The sequence below is a fragment of the Antechinus flavipes genome, chromosome 3 (genome assembly GCF_016432865.1).
Source record: "Antechinus flavipes isolate AdamAnt ecotype Samford, QLD, Australia chromosome 3, AdamAnt_v2, whole genome shotgun sequence".
NCBI classification, from domain to species: domain Eukaryota; kingdom Metazoa; phylum Chordata; class Mammalia; order Dasyuromorphia; family Dasyuridae; genus Antechinus; species Antechinus flavipes.
In genome coordinates, this window is record NC_067400.1 from 596,080,975 (window position 1) to 596,099,924 (window position 18,950).

An 18,950-nucleotide genomic window follows, 5' to 3' on the forward strand; every position below is an offset into this window, starting at 1 on the left:
AATGGTTTAATTAATCACTTTCAGAGTGAGAATACAATTTGCATACAGGGAGTTCTGGGATCTCTCCCTATTGCAGAAAGGTAGAGCTTTTATATACAAATCATAAGTGGGAAGGGAGGAGGAAGGTGGATTACTGTTCAATCATTTTCAGGTTTCCAGTGGTTTCCCATGACAAGCCCACAAATGCAGGGCAAGATGGGTGTGCTTCAGTTCTGTGGGAACAGTTTCTAAGTGACTGTTTCAAATCACAGGGATTGTTACTTGGTGAGGTGACAGTACTAGAGAAGGGGAACAGGTTCTCCAATCTTTGAATCATGTCACCTAACACACCCAGGAGATCATTGTCAAGAATTGATTCTTCTTTTTGGAGGAGTGGGAGGGGTGAGAGGCAATTGGGACTAAGTGACTTGCCCAGGATCACACTAAGAAGTGTGGCCTAAGAAGGCCACATTTGAACTCAATTCCTCTTGACTGCCCCTTGATTGATCATTTCAAGCTGCATTGTAAAACTCTGACTCTCAGATAAGAAAAGGCAGCTTTGAGAAATCTAAACTGTTAGTATATTCATTACACATATTATCTTGATAAAATGAAAATCAGGAATTTTTCCTCACTACAAAAAGTATTCATTTCCTTGGCAGAAAGATCTGCTCAATATTTCTAACTTAAAATGTACCTTTAAAATTAGATTATATGACGCTAACAAATTCAACTTGAGATTTCATTTTAAACTACAAACTTCAGAGATTTAACAGAAAACTAAAACATCCCAGATTTACTAAAAAAGACCTGCTACTTGATAATTAAATAGCAAGAGTGGGAGAGCTGTTTTTAATCGGATTGTTTCTCTTTTGGAAGACTCTGTGTTATCTTATATACAATATCATCATTTCTGTACCAAAATCAGAAATTTATTTTAGCTGATGTCAGATTCATTAAGAACTGTTTTCATTTTATTTTATTGATAGTTTATAAACCATGCTGTTTTCTGATACAAGTAAGAATGTTAAAGCAAATAAAGAAACATAAAGTTTTTTTAATACAAAATGCATAATGAGTTTCTGTACTGAATCTTCTATTTATTTATTTTTGCTGAGGCAATTGGGTTAAGTGACTTGGCCAGGGTCACACAGCTAGGAAATGTTTGAGCCTAGATTTGAATTCAGGTTCTCCTGACTTCAGAGCTGATGCTCTCTACTCACTGCGCCACCTACCTGCCCTCTTTAAATATTTTTAATAAATCTTATTTTTATGGATATCTCTTATTTTTATATTTGCTTAGGTGGTACAGTGGGCAGAGCACTGGCAATGGAGTAAAAAATTTGAGTTCAAATCTGGCACCAGAGAATTATCAGTCAGGTCACTTCACCACTGTGATGAAGTGCAGCTTCTAGCGGAGATGTGGCAGTAATCCTAAAACTACCTGGTCTAAACTCTAAGGCCACCTGGCCTCAGGCTGTGGTTCCACAAACAATGCTGGCTGTCAAGTAAAATCTGTTGATCAGTAATAACAAAATTTCTGAGACAATAATGAGGTATATACCAAACTAACCATAAAATTCAATAATGAGGTATATACCAAACCACTCCTCAGTTCTACATCTAAGCCATAAAATTAGCATGTCAGTGACATCAAGCACCTGATCTCTCTTTTTCCTATAAGTTTATCTTCTTGCTTCTAGTTCTTTGCTAAATTCTTTTGGAACTTAGCCTGCTTCAATTGGCACTACAATTATAATAAACTTTGTCCCTTGACTTGGAGATGGGTTTAAGCCTGTAAATTCTTTTGAGACACTTCACAACATCAGTCTGAAATCCCAACCTTTTGGTGTCTCCTTTGAACCTCAAAAACTATTTTACTTGGTTTCCCCAACTGTAAAACAGAGATAATAACAGTACCTACTTCCCAGGGTTATTGTCATGATCAAATGACATATTATTAGTAAAGTGCTTAGTACACTGCTCGATACATAGTAGGTGCTATATAAATGCTTCTGTCATACACACACACACACACACACACACACACACACACACACACCTTCTTGCCTCCATTATAATGGGCACTAGCAGCCTGCAGTTCTGACTTAGGCTCAAAGCAAAGGATCCTTGACACATCTGACCTCTATTACTCCTAATTTGCACATGACACAATTCTAGAACATTTCCCTTTGTACATACTTGTTGACAACTCTGGGATCTGCCCACATAGAGATGCTGCAGAGAAGTTAGTACTTTTTTCATTAAAAAAAAAATACTTGGGTGGTGTTGGTACTTTAAATGTAAAATCTTTTATCTAATGACAAACACTATTGGACAAAATGAATTGTACTCATCCTGACATCATGCTATAAATGAAAATATACATTGTAGGTAAATGGGAGGACATAGAGGAAGTGGAGCAAAAAAGGAAGAGTAGTGGGAAGCAGGAGAGGGAGCTCCCTCCCTACTTCAAAATTCCTCCAACCACACGTAGAAAATTCATTGGAATAAATCTTGATAGGGAAATTTAAGAAGAGGTCACAGTGAGTAATTTTTCAATCCCAGGAAATATGGGAATGCCCATTAACTGGAGAATGGCTGAACAAATTGATATGGTATATGATTATGATAGTGTAGCACGGTAGGGTGTGTTCAGGGAAAACTAATATCACTGGGGTGAGGGTTGCTGAACTCTTTACAGGGCTGCTTTCCAGCTTTGGTATCCACTTGATCCACCTAACTCACCTGTGGCTCCAAGAAGCTGTAGTACGCACAGTGGCCAGTAAACTGTTTCAGCAGATGGGCTAAACCAGATTGAGGGTAACCCAAAGGGTCTCAAACCCTACAATGAGTTAGGGGAGTATCATGGAGACTTTCCTTGAATAAATGGGAAAAAAAGAACAATTCGTTCCAATAGTCATCAAGGCAGGTGAAGCAGGTGTTGTGGAACGCTGGGTTGGACAACACACAGACACCAAGGTCATTCATTGCATCTTAAGTCATCACCAGACATCTTACTCTGTCCTGCCACTAGACAGTGATGGCTCTGGAAAACTTAAATCCAATTTACCCATGAATCAAAAGACATCACCATACCATTTTTCCATTTCTACCTATCTTAAGCCCTCTGGTAATGGATGGGTATGTGAGGAAGCAGCAGGCATGAGGTTCTAAATGGTGTTTTGGACAGACAGAAACTAAGATTTAGCTTTAGTCCCATTCTCTGTAGAGATTTTGAGCAGTGTCACCTTGCCATCCCCTGTCAGAAATCCAAGTCATGTCTCTGAGACAAAATTTTCCCTATAAACCTACTTATGGGCCATCCCATGGCTGCTGCCCTCCTTTGGGTCAGTCCATCACGGCACTCTGCCCCATGGTGTCTTTCCCCTTCCCCAATGCCATGTGGTACCTCTCCTAACTCCACTTTGTTTCCCAACCCCACTTCTCTTCCTTACAGCTAACTCTTTTAGAGTGGTATGTCCGTATGCTTTCCCACTCTATTTCATATTTACCATTCCTGGTGTCTATTGTATCCCTTCATTTTGTCTGTAACCTATTCCCCCAAATAAATCTACCTTTTGTCAAAGAGAATGGCCATTGTGAATTCTTCACATGTTCAAACCACAACTTTTGGTGCCTGCCACCATTTGCTGCCAAACCCCACATCACAAACCACATCAACAGATACAGCTGGGCTACCTGTGTGTAGGAGTGTTCCTATAGCTCCCAGTGTACCTGTGGGAGCTATAGGAACAATCCTACACATAGGTAGCCCAGGCCACAGGGTCGTCTTCTCGCAGCAGTGGGAGTCGGCAGCCCTTTGGTGTCTGAGCAGCTTTTTAAGGATCATACTGCTCACCTCCATGTGTGAGAAAGGAGCTAGAAAAGGTGCTCTAAGAGTTGTCTGCTTACCCAACCCTGGCCTGATTACTGTGGCAGGGGATCTCACTCTGCAGTCAAAACAATAAAAAATACAAAATAAACTTCTGAAAAGTTGATTCCACTCACCATCAGTACATGGAATGTGCTCACACTTATAGATGATACAAAATCCAGTAGACTTGAAAGAAAGCTCCTGTTGCAAAAGAACTCAACAGGTATCACATCCAAATAGCCACCCTGTGTGAAACAAGGCTGGCAAATGAAGGCCAGCTTACTGAAGCAGGAGCTGGATTTGGGGTTTTCTGGAGCGGCCACAGGGAAAGGCAGCGCTGGGAAGCTGGTGGAGCTTTTGCGATCAAAACTAATGTAGTAATAAACAAGCTCACATGCCTTCCAACAGCAGTAAATGACAGGTTCATGACAATGCGACTGCCACCTGCAGAGAAACGCCATGCCACCATTGTCAGTGTCTATGCTCGCACCATGACTTTAAGGTTAGAGTAGGCTCACACTACAGACAAAGCGGGGAGTCCTTGGGAAGGATGGAATTAGAAACAGCAGTAAATGGCCATTGCTACTGAAAACTTGGGTGTCTCATGATATTCTCATCACCAACACTATTCTGATTACCTACAGATAATAAAACTTCACAGCAAACAATGACATTCAAGAGACTGTGACTGTAAGGAGAAGAGACAGACAGGATATGAGAAGGACCAAGGCAATGTGTGGTGCAGACTGCTGGACTGATCACAGACTTAGCCTTTCCAAGCAGAATATTCATATTCAGCAAATATGCCCCAAGGCAAAAAAAAAACACTAGAAGAATTAATGTCAACGATTAGAATGCTTTCTGAGAGGGAACACTCTGTGACCAACTTGTAGAGTAAGTTAAGTCAACACACAGTTGGCAACAATGGAGCAGAAAAGGAATGGACAGTTTCCAGAGATTTGATGTCTAGCAATGCATTTGCTCATCTGAATCAGAACACTCACAAACATCAAGACTGGCTTGATGAAAATAATGAGGAAAATCAGAAGCTATTAAATGAACTCCAAAGGGTGTACCAGCAGGATAATTCATGAATCTCTAAGATAGCATTCAATTCCATTAAAAGTAAAGTTTGATAGAAACTTAGAGAGATGCAGGATTTTTGGCTCAGTAAGAAGTCAGATGAAATTCAATTTTATGCTGAGAGTAACCATTCAAGCATTTTTATGATGCACTGAAGTCTATTTATGGACCAACTCAATTGGTGTTGATGGTGCCACCCTAATTAGTAATGAGGACGTAATCCTAGAGAGATGAACACTTCCATAATGTTCTCAACAGATTGTCATTAATCAATGCTGAAACTATTGACCATTTGTTATGGGCCAGAACTCTGAACTTGAAACAAGGATTCTTACAAGGTGTTAAGTCAATGGAATTGATAAAGACAATGGTTATCTAATTTAGCATGGTGATTAATAATTCTCTAGTTCATTACATGTACTTAGTACTTAATATAATTCTACAAGATTCACACCTATGATAATGTAATTATGAGAGCATATAAGCTCAGACAAACTCAGCCAGAGTCAGAGCCAGAGAAGAAAGAAGAGTGAAGGCAAGAGCTCAAGCTCTCGGAGCCAAGGAAAAACAGATTCATTCCATCTTCCATCAGGCTCCTGATGGCTCTCCTGGGTGACCAAGAGACTCTGAGACAGAGCCAGAGAAGACAAGCGAACTGGAGGTGGGAATTCAAGCTCTCTAAGCCAAGGAGAGAGAGATTCATTTTCATCTTCATCAGCCTATCCTCCTGCATTTTCTCCACTGAAACCACGTACCCTCTGAAGGCCACAAGAAAGCTAGCTGAGCACCAAGTGAAGGAGACAATAAAGTCTTTTGTACTTTAACACCTGGCTATTCTTGTGGTGATTAAATCTGCTGGAGGTCCAAGACCTCCAGAAAACCAAACAAGAACATTACAACCATTTATGTCAACTTGAAATCAATCACCCCCTACCTGAAGTTATGAAGAAGTGGTTTTAAATGCCTTTATACTACTTTCATGTAGTAAAGCACTGGGTACTGATTCTATTCCAGTTGAGATTTATAAGATGGGGGTTGGGGATGGGGGAGGCGTCTATTGCTCATACAAAAGCTGAATGAAATTTTCCACATTATATGGCAAGAGAAAGTTATGATCCACTGTCCATCTTTATAAAGGTAAAGGGAGTAAATTGTCCTGTGACATTCACAGGAGGGTCCCTCTCTTAATTATTGCTGGCAAGATTCTTACCAAAGACCTCCTTATAAGCTGATTCTACACCTGGAAAAAAGTCATCCACCTGAGAACCAATGTGGTTTTAGAAGGAGCCAAGGAACAATCAATAAGGTGTTGACTGACAACTCCAGGTGAAACAGATGTCTGTATGCAACATCTGTAGATCTGACCAAAGCCTCTAAGACTGTCAGCCATGAGGCCTTATGGATATTTATGCCAAAATTTGTCCAGAGAAGTTCATCAGTATAGCACATCAATTTCATGATGGCCTGCTTGATTCTGGACAATGGGCAATGCTCTCAAACTTTCCCAATCATCAGTAGAGTAAAACAAGGCTATATGCTTGCTCCCATGCTTTTTAGCATGATGCTGTCAGCCTTGCTGTCATACTATTTCAATGAAGACAAACATGGAATCAAAGTCTGCTGTCGCACTGATAATACTGATGGTAAATTTACTGATAGTAAATTCTTCAACTTGAAAAGACTACAAGCCAAATTTAGAGAGAGTGTTAGTGCATGATTTTTTTTTTTATTATAGCTTTTTATTTACAAGATATATGCATGGGTAATTTTTCAGCATTGAACCTTGCAAAACCTTCTGTTCCAACTTTTCCCCTCCTTTCTCCCACCCTCTCCCCCAGATGGCAGGTAGACCAATATATGTTAAATATGTTAAAGTATATGTTAAATATAATATATGTATACATAGTCATATAGTTATTTTGCTGTAGGGCATGATTTTTTGTTTGCAGATGATTATGCACTCAATGCAACCTTTGAAGCTGAGATCCAACAAAGTATGAAACTATTTTCTGCTCCTTGTGTTAATCTTGGCTTAACAATTAACATAAAATTAAAAAAAAAAACACAGGCCCTCCATTAGCCAGCACCACATCATCCATATGTGAAACCATAAGTTACAGAAAATATTTCCCTTACTTGGGCAATATACTTTCTACGGATGTCCACATTGATAATGAGATTAACACATGCATTGCCAGAGCTAGCTCATTGTTTGAGAAGTTCCAAAGGAAAGTAGGGGTGAGGAGAACTATTAGACTGACTACCAAACTGAGAGTCTACAGAGCCAGAGCCATTGTGCTGACATTATTGTTGTATGCCTGTGAAACATGGACAGCATACCAGCCCATGCCAGGAAAACTGAATCACTTCATTTGAATTGTCTTAGGAAGATTCTGAAGTTTACATGGCAGGATAAAATACCAGACACTGAGGTCTTTTTTCCACCTAAATTGCTAAGCATTCCAACTCTACTGCAAGGAGCACAACTCCGTTGGGCTGGCCACATTGTTAGCATACCAAATATACACTTTCCAAAAATATTATTTTATGGAGAACTCACATGGGGCAAGTGCTCACAAGATGGTCAGAAAAAGCAATATGAGGACACTCTCCAGGTCTCAAAAACTTTAGAATTGATGTCTAACATGGGAAACACTGGTACAGGACTACCCAGCAAGGTACTATGCCCCATGAGCAAACCAGAATTGGATTAGCTCAGAAAAAATGAGCAAAATTAAAAGAAGCCACTTGAAATGTTAATAGGAACTATTCATATCCAACCAGTATCAGAGCATTCCAAGCTCATATTAGTCTGATCAGCCATAGCTGGACACACGGTAACTCGACTCTAGCACACTGCTGTCATTTTGGTCCTTTTCAAGAATGAAAGAAATTAGCCATAACCATGATGGTATATGACTGGGATGAATATGATTGTGACTGTGCTATAAGAAATTATAAGTTTGATGATAATAGGAAATGGATAGATTTGCACGAAATAATGAAGAAAGAAGTGAGCATAATCAAGAGAATATTGTACATAGTAAAAGCAAGATTGATTTAAGAACAACTCTAAATGAAGGAAGGAATTAACGACCAAAGAAGAATTAGAGATCATCATTGATCACAAAATTGATAATTTTGATTATATTAAGTTAAAAAAAGTTTAAATAGTTTTTGTACAAACTAATGCAGACAAGATTAGAAGGGAAGCAATAAACTGAGAAAACATTTTTACATTCAAGTGATCTGATAAAAGCCTCATTTCTAAAATACATAGAAAATTGACTTAAATTTATAATAGTTCAAGTCATTCTCCAATCAATAAATGCTCAAAGGATATGAACAGACAATTTTCTGATGAAGAAATTGAAACTATTTGTAATCACATGAAAAGATGCTCCAAGTCATTATCAGAGAAATGCAAATTAAGACAACTCAGATACCACTACACACCTGTTTGATTGGCTAAGATGACAGGAAATGATAATGACCAATGCTGGAGGGGATATGGGAAAACTGGGACACTAATACATTGTTGGTAGAACAGTGAATAGATCCAATCATTCTGGAAAGCAATTTGGAACTATGCCCAAAAAGTTATCAAACTGTGTATATCCTTTGATTCAGCAATGTTTCTATGGACTTATATCCCAAAGAGATCTTTAAGAAGGGAAAAGGACCCACATGTGCAAAAATGTTTGTGACAGCCTTTTTTTGGTTGGCAAAAAACTGGAAACTGAATGGATGCCCACCAACTGTTGAATGGCTGAATAAGTTATGGTATCTGAATGTCATGGAATATTATGGTTCTGTAAGGAACATTAAGAAATGATCAGCAGGATGATTTTAGAGAGGCCTGGAGAGACTTACATGAACTGATGCCAAGTGAAATGAATAGAACCAGGAGATCATTATACACAGCAACAAGACTATATGGTGATCAATTCTGATGGATGTGGCTCTCTTCAACATTGAAATGATTCAAACCAGTGCCACTTGTTCAGTGATAAAGAGAACCATCTAAACCCAGAGAGAGGACAGTGAGAACTGAGTGTAGACCATAAAATAGCATTCTCTCTCACTCTGTTGTTGTTTGTTTGCATTTTGTTTTCTCAGTTTTTTTTTTCTTCCTTCTTAATCTGATTTTTCTTGTGCAGCAAGATAACTATAAATATGTATACGCATATTGAATTTAATATATATTTAACATGTATTGAACTACCTGCCAGCTAGGGGAGGGAGTGGGGGAAAGAAGGGGAAAATTTAGAACTAAAAGCTTTCCAAGGGTCAATGTTGAAAAATTACCCATGCATATGTTTTGTAAATTTAAAAAAATAGAATTGAGCAAATGAAAACTAATAAGTTCATGAGGAATCAAGATACAATAAAGCAAAACTAAAAAAAAAAACCCAACTCTTAAGTGATTAAATTATTTTGATTACTATAAAGACTCAAATTAAATACAAAGGACTTCTGAAGGAAAATACTATCTGTATCCAGAAAAAGAATGGACAAATGGAAATATGTACAGAATTATTCTTCATGTGTATATGTCTACACATGCATGTCTGTCTGGTCTGTCTAATGGTAGCCATCTCGAGAGTGATAGGGGAGAATAAAGAAGAAAAAAAAGAGAAAAAAGGAAGTTATATAATTGCTTAATTTATTTAAAAGGAATAGCATAAATGTAACATGTCATTCTAAGTAGCTGTCAGATAAACAGGCAAGAGAAATAGCCCTAAATGATGCCCTTAACATCATTATATTTTTTATGAATGACTTTCATGTCATTATAAAATGACATCTTTAGTATGTTATCTGAGTCCTGATTTAATAATATTGCAAAACATTATAATAATGAATACAAGTACAAAACATTCTTTACAGAAATAGAAATACCTAAATAATTGGAGAAATTTTCACTGTTCTTAGGTAGACAGAGACAATATAATAAAAATGATACTAATTAAATCAATTTATTTATTTACTGTTATTCTAATAAACTTCCAAAGCATTACATAACTCATATGGAGGAGTAAAAAGTCAAAATCTCAAGAGGATAATGAAAAAGAGGAGGAATAAACAGAACTTGGCAGGGCCAGATCTCAAACTAAACTACATAGTATTATTCAAAAATAGGTCAGTTAATGGAACAGATTAGATAATCAAAATGCAGAAGCAAATAAATCCAGCAGGGTAGTATTTGATCTTAGTTACTAGGATCAGAACTCACTAGTTAACAAAAACATTTATAAAATGGCAAAGTAGATTAGCAGAAATTAGATATATATAAACATTTCATATGATATACCAAGATATGGTCCAAATAGATACAACTTAGGCATAAAAGGCAACATGACAAGCATATAAAAAGAGCAAAGAAGAAATTACCTTTTAGATCTATGGAGGGGAAAGAATTAATGATAAAAACAGCAGCAGAAAGGATCCACTGATAAAATGGACAGTTCTGATTATATAATATTTTAGAGCTTTTACAGAAACAAAACCAATGTAGCTACAATTAGAAGAGAAGCTGATAAGTAAGGAAAAAATGTTTATAGTAAATTTCTTTAATAAAAGTCTCATTTCTAAGATCAATTCAAATTTGTAAGAGCCATTTCCTAATTGATAAAAAATTAAAAGAAACGAATGGAAAGTTTTCAAAGAAAGCACTCCAATCTATCTACAACCATATGAAAATATATCCCATAGCACTATTAGAAAAACACTGAGGTTCTACTTCACTATTATCTGAATGACAAAGATGACAAAAGTAGAAATGTCAAATGTTAGAAGAACTGCAAAAAAATAGGCATAATCATGGAGTATTGGTAGAAGCAAGAACTGATCCAGATGTTTGGTACAACAATTTGGAACTATGCACAAAAAAGTCATTAAACTATGCATAAACATTGACTTAAAATCACTACTATGCCTATACTTCAAAGAGATCCAAAAAGGATCTATATGTGTAAAATATTTATAGAGCCTTTTTTATAATAGAAAATAACTGGAAACTATAAGAGTGCCTCTCTTTCTAGAGGACTGGTGAAGCAAAGTACAGCATGTGAATGTAATGGGCCATAAGAAATGAGAAAAGGGATGATTTCAAAGAAACTGATGCAAATTAAAGTTAGCAGAACCAAAAAAAAATGTATATTTTGACAACACTAGAGAAACAAATAACTTTGAAAGACTAAAGAACTTTGATCAATGCCAGTTACCAATTATGATTTAGAAGACCAGTGAGGAAGAATGCTGTCCACCTCCTGACAAGAAGTGATGGACTGAAAAAGAATGAGACCTATGAAACTGGTATAGGGTTTGCCATCAGAACTAAGCTAGTCAGAAAACTTTTATTCCTCCCAAAAGGGGGGAATAACAAGCTCATGACAATGTGACTGCCACTTGCAGGAAAGCACTGTGGTGGCAATTTATGGGCCAAAGATTTATAATGCATTTTAACTGCTCAGTGCTGATAGAGCCACATTGATTAGTGATAAGGACATGATCCTAGAGAGATGGCTTAAAATATTTCCATAACGTTCTCAACAGACCATCAATCATTAATGCTAAAGCCACTGACCTTATAGCTCAGATCGAAGTTCATTCCTTTCTAGCCGAATTTCTAACTGAAGAGGTTTCAAATGCCATTAGGATCCTCTCATGTGGCAAAACACCTGATCTCAATTCTATTCCAGCTGAGATTTACAAAGCAAAGGGTCTACTGTTCATACAAGAGTTAAAATTTTCTGGGTTGTATGGAAAGATTGAGGTTATCTACCAGTAATTCAAGGATGCTGCTAATGTCCATCTCTATAAAGACAAAGGAAATATCTTGACCTGTGGCAAATCATGCGGCGGAGGTGGGGGTTGATGGAGTTTTCCTCCCTCTTAGTCAATGCAGGCAGAGTCCTCCTTAATAATCTGATCCTTCACGTGGAAAATGATCATCCACCTGAGAGTGAATGTGGCTTCAGAAGGGGCCAAGAAATGACCAGTATGGTATTGGCTGCTTAACAATTCTAGAAGAAATGCCAGGAGCAGAACAGATATCTATACGCAATGTCTGTCAATTTGACTAAGGCTTTTGACACTGTCAGTCATGAGGACTTGTGAAAAATGATGTCAAAATCTGGTTGCTCAGATAAGTTCATCAATATGCGATGTCAGTTTCATTAAAGCAAGCTTGCCTGGACTCTGGATAATAGATGGTGCTTTCACATTTCCCCAATCAATGAAATGAAGGAATTCTATGTTCTTTCCCAATGTTTTTTAGCATGATGTTTTCAGCAATGTTGTCAAATGACTTAAATGAAGGTGAACAAAGCATCAAGATGAAGTACTGCACTGACGGTAAATTATTTAATTTGGAGAAGGTACAAGCCAAGACTAAAGTAGAAGGAGATCTGATACATGATTTTTTATTTGCAGATCACTGTGAACTAAATGCAGCCTCTGAAGCTGAGACATAACAAAATATGGAGTAATTCTCTGCTAATTAACAGTAAGAAAACATGGGTTCTCCACCAGCCAGCACCACAACATCCATTAGTTACAGCAAAAGGAGAAATTGTTACTACTTTGGATAAGTTCATTTAACTTGGCAATTCCAGAGATGTAAACACTGAAAATAAAGTTGATGTCCGCATTGCCAGAGGTAGCTCAGTGAGTTGGTTGGTTGGTTGTCCTTCATTCTTGAAGAGGACTAAAATGACATCACTATGTTAGAGTCAAGTCCCACTGTGGCTGATCAGACCAATACAAGCTTGGAATGCTTTGCCATTGCTCAACCTGTGGCATATAACCTCATTGTTATATGCATGTGAAACCAGGATAGTCTATCAGAGCTATACCAGAAAACTGAATTGATTCCATTTGAAATGTCTTGAGAAGATTCTGAACATCAATAGGCAAGATAAGATACCTCACACTGAGGTCCTTTTGGAAGTTAAACTGCCAAGCATTTAAACTCTAAAGCAGAAGGTGAAATTCTGATGGGCTGGCCACATTGTTCAAATACCAAGTACATTTGCTTAAAAGACCGTTACAGGGGGCGAGCTAAGAAAATGGAGCAAAGCCAGAACATGCCAGGACTCTCCCTAGTTCCCAGAATCTCCCAGAATCAACGCTAGGTCAAGCCTCTAAACAGATTCTGGAGTGACAGAACACACCAACATTTGGAGTGAAACAATTTTCCAATTTATGATCCTGAAAGGACTTCAGCAAAGATCTGTCTCACCTGGGCAAGGGGGAACTTAGCCCAATATAGGTATGGCACAGGGAATCTAACGAGAGACTCTTAGCCAGAGTACAATAGCATTAGCCACTCTGTCCTGGTTCAGAGGTCCAGTGGCTCATCAGACTAGCTGTGAAACCTCCAACCCAAGTACAAAAGGCAAAATGCAAACCACTGAAATCTGGTGTAACAAGCAGAACTAGACCAGGCCAACTTAGGGCAAGGGAAAGCCAGCAGCATTGCTGCCAAATAGTAGTGGTGTGGGCAGGGAGGCCGGGCCCTTCACTCTCCCCAAAAGGGGCCGCTAGGCCATGGAAGTCCGCAACATGAGCTGAGCCCCGGCCATATAGCTCCCAGAGCTCCACTCCATCCTGGCCACCGACTGGGATTGGGTCCAGTTCATTGATGTGCGCTCTCGGGAGGAGTCCGCAGCAGGGACCATCCCCGGGGCACTCAACATCCTGATTTCATAACTGGAGAATGTCCTTCGCATGGAGCCAGCTGATTCCCAGGCTACATACTTTGCAGAGAAGCCAAAACCATTAGAAGAGAACCTAGTCTTCTGCCAGACTGGCAGCAATGAGTGCCATGCCATGCAGACTGCCAGGGAACTTGAATATTTGGGGGCTAATTATGAAGATAACTATAGGGCATGGCAAGCAAAGGAAGATTAGTTAAGAGGAGGGAACAATGATACCTTCCTTCTTCCCTCAGTAACCTTGCTGTATATGGGCACAATGTTGTGTCCACAAGATAACTAATAAAAAGTATTTAATAGAGAAAAAGAATAATAAAAATAAAAAATAGATTTGGAGAAATAGGAAAAAATATAGTGAAGAAAACAACTCCTTAAAGAAACAGAATTGGCAAAATGAAAAAAAAAACTGCTTAAAAATAGAACTGGCATAATGGAAAACAACTCTTTTAAAAGTACAATTGGCCAAATGGAAAAGGAGGTTAAAAAGCTAAAAATTAGAATTGGACATAGGGAACTGAATAACTCAACGAGACCTCAATCAAACAAAAAATTTAAAAAATGAAAAAATAAAAGAAAATATAAAATACCTCATTAGAAAAACAACAGACCTGGAAAATAGATCCAGGGCAGGGAATCTAAGAATTATTAGACTACCTGAAAGCCACGATCTAAAAGGAGCCTGGATAGATGACTTTACAAGTGAATTCTACCAAACATTTAAAGAATAAAGAATTCCAATACTATATAAACCAACTGGGAAAATAGATGGAGTCCTACCAAATTTCTCAAAGAAATAAGAGGATTGTCAATCATTTCTGATGAAAAGACCAGAGAGTGAACAAAAAATATGTTCAAACACAAGATTCAAGAGAAGCAAAAGGGTAAACAGGAAAGAAAAAAATCAATAATTTCATCCAAGAGTATGGCAATAATGAAAAAAAAAACATACCAATACTTATGGGATGCAGCCAAAAAACTTCTTATGAGAAATTTTATATTCTAGATGCTTACGTGAATAAAATAGGAAAAGATGAAATTAATGATGGAGTCCTACCACATTTCTTTTAGGACACAAAAATGGTACTCATATCCAAATAAGGACAATCTAAATGAAATGGATGAATATATATAGATACAGATTGCCCAATTTAACAAAATATAGATTGCCCAGTTTAACAGAAAAAGAAATAAAATACTTAAAACCTCATTTTAGAAAAAAGAACTCAAACAAGTTATCAATGAATTCCCTAAGAAAAAAATCACCAGGGCCAGATGACTTTACAAGTGAATTCTACCAAACATTTAAAGAATAAAGAATATCACAGGTATACAAAGAGTAAAACTAGAAAAAATAGGCCAGGGCTAGATAGTAAGGGGCTTGAAATACCAGAGGATTCTCTACTTCAACCAGGAAGCAGCCAAAAAACTTTCAGAAAATAGTGATTCATTCAGAACATAAACATTAAAGTCATCCACATGGATTCCAGTTACATACTCTTTTCCAAGACTAACTCTTGACACACATCTCTTCAAAGTAACAAATTACAAATGTACTTTTGAACGATTAGTTTTTATACTTTAATGTGTTGCAAGAGGCATGAATCCTATTTTATAACACAATGTAAAACAAATGAAAACAAACTTTGGTCACAAAAGCCTGATTTGATGGCTTATGATATCAATACTTCTTTCATTATGGTAACTTTTTTTTCTAGTTTTTAATGAAAAATTAAAATAAAAAATTAAACAGTCTGAAAAGTAGCATATATATATGTACACATATGTATATACATACACATACATACATATATATGCAAATGTAGCTATTGGAACTAACAGTACAATTCATTTTGATTCAACACAGCTGGTCTTTTAAAATACTGCAGTCAACGTAGATCTACCCCACAAATATTAGATTCTTAATATGGTTCTATTGCTTTTTCTTAGCCCAAAATGAAATTTTAAACATGAGCCTCAAAAGAAGATCCCTTTACATTGTTTCAAAAAGTTCTAAGTATTCTGGGCTATGCTTCTGTGAGGATAAAACAGAGCTCCTGATTTCACTCCCATCGCTTTTAAAGGCTCAGTGGATAGAGCTCTGGGTCTGGATTCACTTAGATCTGAATCCAAATTTTATCTCAGACACTTACTAGCTGTATAATCCTAGGAAAATCACTTAACCTCCATCTGCCTCAGTTTCCTTATATAGAAAATGAGGACGACAACAGCTCCCACCTTCTAGGATTGTAGTGAGGATCAAATGAAATATCTATAAAACATTTAGCACACTGTCTGGCACATTGTAGGTACTTAATAGTTATCCCCTCTTTCTCCTCTTTATCTCCTATAGCCCCTTTTGGGGAAAAAAAAAACAAACTACTGAGAGAAACATACTTGGAGCACTTGTTGAGCTACTACAAAAATTTCTTTAGCCCAGGAATTGAAACTCATAAGGTTAGTATTCTGTAGACAGCACTTGAGCTCACAGCAGCGGCATGCTTTTGGTAGGTGCTCCATAGTAGATGCTCAAAGTCTCCACTTCAATATCCGTCATGGGAGGGTAGTAATCTGGGATCATATAATTTATGCTTACTCTGGCAGACGCTACAAAAACTTCCTATTAGGCCCTCCATATCTCTTTCATCTAAAGAACAGCCAGCTAAAGATGCAGAGGACCATTACCAGGCTGGCTGTAGGGGGATGAATTTGTTGGCCACAGCTGCTCATGAAGATACCTCTTGCTGAAACACTGAGGAAGATTGAGCTGTATCAGTGAAAGAAGTATTCAGATCAAGGAAGTCAGGATCCCTGCTGGGAAGAAAGTACTGTGCTGTGTTCTGTAGACTAGACAGTGCCCCAAGAGCTGGTTTGTTTTACTCAGTCTAAGAACTTCTACCCACAGAGTCCTCAGTCCTGAATATTTATGGCCATCCATTCACACCCTGTTTCTTACCTCGTCTTTCCCTAATCATCTAAAACTGTGACTATCATTCTAGTTTCAATCTACTTTTACTGCTGATCCAAAGCTTTCTCTGGGCTACCTTAGTCACAAAAGAATAGCAGCACTTGTCCAATAATTAACCTGTAGAGAGCTCTTTAAAGCAAATAACTTTATATATAATCTTATTTGAACTTTACAACATTCTTGTGAGATGAATATGAAAGGTATTATTTTTATTCTATGTACAGATAAGAAAATAGATTAAGGAGTTAAGTGACTTGCCTCTGGTTTCATTTCTAATGGAATCTGAACCTCATCAGATTTCCTCACCAATTCTCCATGATCTAACTCTCCTGACCCTCTAAACAGCACATTTTCCTTGTTCTCTCTGCATCTACCATTGTAAGTAAGTCACTTACCTATTTTCTGTTTCCTTCCTGGAGGCCTGCTTTTCACTTCTGATTCATTGCTTGAATTGGGATTCATACAATTCAATCTCTCCTAGCAAATAGTAGGTCACATCCTTTAATTTTTTTCTTAATGTTTCATAATTTTAACATCATGTAAATTTCTAAAGGATCCCTCATTTTCTCAGCATGATGCAGATCCAATGCATATTTAGCTAATTAGAAATAATAATAATAATTACTGACATTTAGAAAGTGCTTCAAGGTCTACAGTGTTATTTATACATTCTCTTTTTTTCCCTTTTACATTTTTCTCTACTCCCCTCAGTTTCTGCCTTAACCTTTCCTATCTGTTTTGTTCAACTTTTTTTGGTCTCTAGTGTTTTTCAGTCATCCTATTTCTCCTCTGTTCTGTTTCCATTCTTGTCTCCTGTCTCCTTCTTCTCTCTCCATCTCTGATCTACATTATATTTTCATCTGAGCCTCAAGACAACCCCGAGTTGAGCATGACAAGTATCATTACTCTCATTTTATTCAGCAGGCAGTTGGTGCTCAGAGAATCTAAGCACTCCAACAAATCCTAGGAAACTGTCTGAGGCCTACTGAGAGAGATAAAGGCGGTTGCGCAACATCACAGGGCTAATCAATCAGTAGAAAAGGTAGAGATAGGACTGAAATCAGAATTTCTGGATGCCAAGCTGCTTCTCTAATGACTCTCTAATCATTAACAGATGTAATTAGATTTGTATGAAAAGGAAGCCCTGACCACAAGGGAGGACCCAGAGAATGCAACTCCATTAGGCTGACCACACTGAAATGCCAAATTGCTAAAAAGACTATTTTAGGGAGAATTCACACATAGTGGTCAGAAAAAAAAAAAATCAAATGATACAAACGTACTCTCAAGGTCTCTTTTAAGAACTACAGGATTGATTGCACAACATGGCAGACATTGGCACAGGACAGCCCAGCATGGCATATCTTATCAAAAAAAGTTTCATGTTCTATGACCAAAACAAAATTGAATCCTCAAAAGAAATGGTAGATGAGCAAAATTAGAAAAGACCTCAAATGTTCATATGGACTTTACTGACATTGAATTTGTCTGATCAGCCATAATCAGACACGTGATGCGATTCTGGTCCTTTTAGAGAATGGACCACCATAACTTGAAGAATACATGCAACAGTTAGTCTGCTTACTTATTGAGAGTACTGTAGGATGCTCTAAACCAGGGCTTCTTCAACTTTTTCCACTTGCAACCCCTTTTCAACCGAAAAACTTTAATGCAACCGTGAGAATATAAGGACGTTGAATAGGTAGGTATATTAACCAAACATTTACTTATAAGAAATCACAATTTCGCAACTTCAATTTCAAGACCCCATGGCAACCCAGTTCAAGCTTTGCTCAAAATGACAACATAATCATATAACCTTTTCCGATCTTCCCCAAGTTCTGGTGCTTTTGAAGGGGAAGGGAAACTGTGTTCTCTTTAAAACGATCACTCTGAAACTGTGTTCCCTTTTGGTCTCAGGCCTTCGCCCTGGCGGAGGGCTAATGAAATAACCAGTCTCTAGTCCCCAAAACGTTCGAAGAGCCTACAATATGTGAACTAAGTCTCAAGCGCTACAAGGATGAGGGCGATTTGAGCCTCAAACTATCAGATCACTGAAGCAGCTGCCCTCAAGGCGTTTAAACTCTACCCGGGCAGCGTGACAAGGGTGGGCTGGACTGGGGTGCGCGCGCAGCCCCAGGAACCCCGCCGCTGATTGGATAGTGCCTCACATCCGGGCCAAGGGGGAGGCACTTCCTTAAAAATCCTATCTCACCTCGGCGGACGCGCTGGAGGCGGCGGCGAAGGCAGAGGAGGCGAAGACGGCGAAAGTCGCGAAGGCGGCTCCAGGTCGCGTCTTACTAAGACTCCGAGATTCCCCAGGCGG

General features: G+C 38.0%; 1 protein-coding gene across 1 annotated transcript in view; it reads right to left on the reverse strand.

Annotated features, from left to right (window-relative positions):
- The window catches only part of NMNAT1 (nicotinamide nucleotide adenylyltransferase 1), a 55,120-nt gene extending 36,185 nt beyond the window's left edge, over nt 1-18,935 (reverse strand). Inside the window, exon 1 of the mRNA XM_051988613.1 lies at nt 18,840-18,935. The gene's annotated coding sequence lies outside the window, so the exon portion shown is untranslated. The remainder of the gene's footprint in view (nt 1-18,839) is intronic.
- Nucleotides 18,936-18,950: the final 15 nt, after the last annotated feature.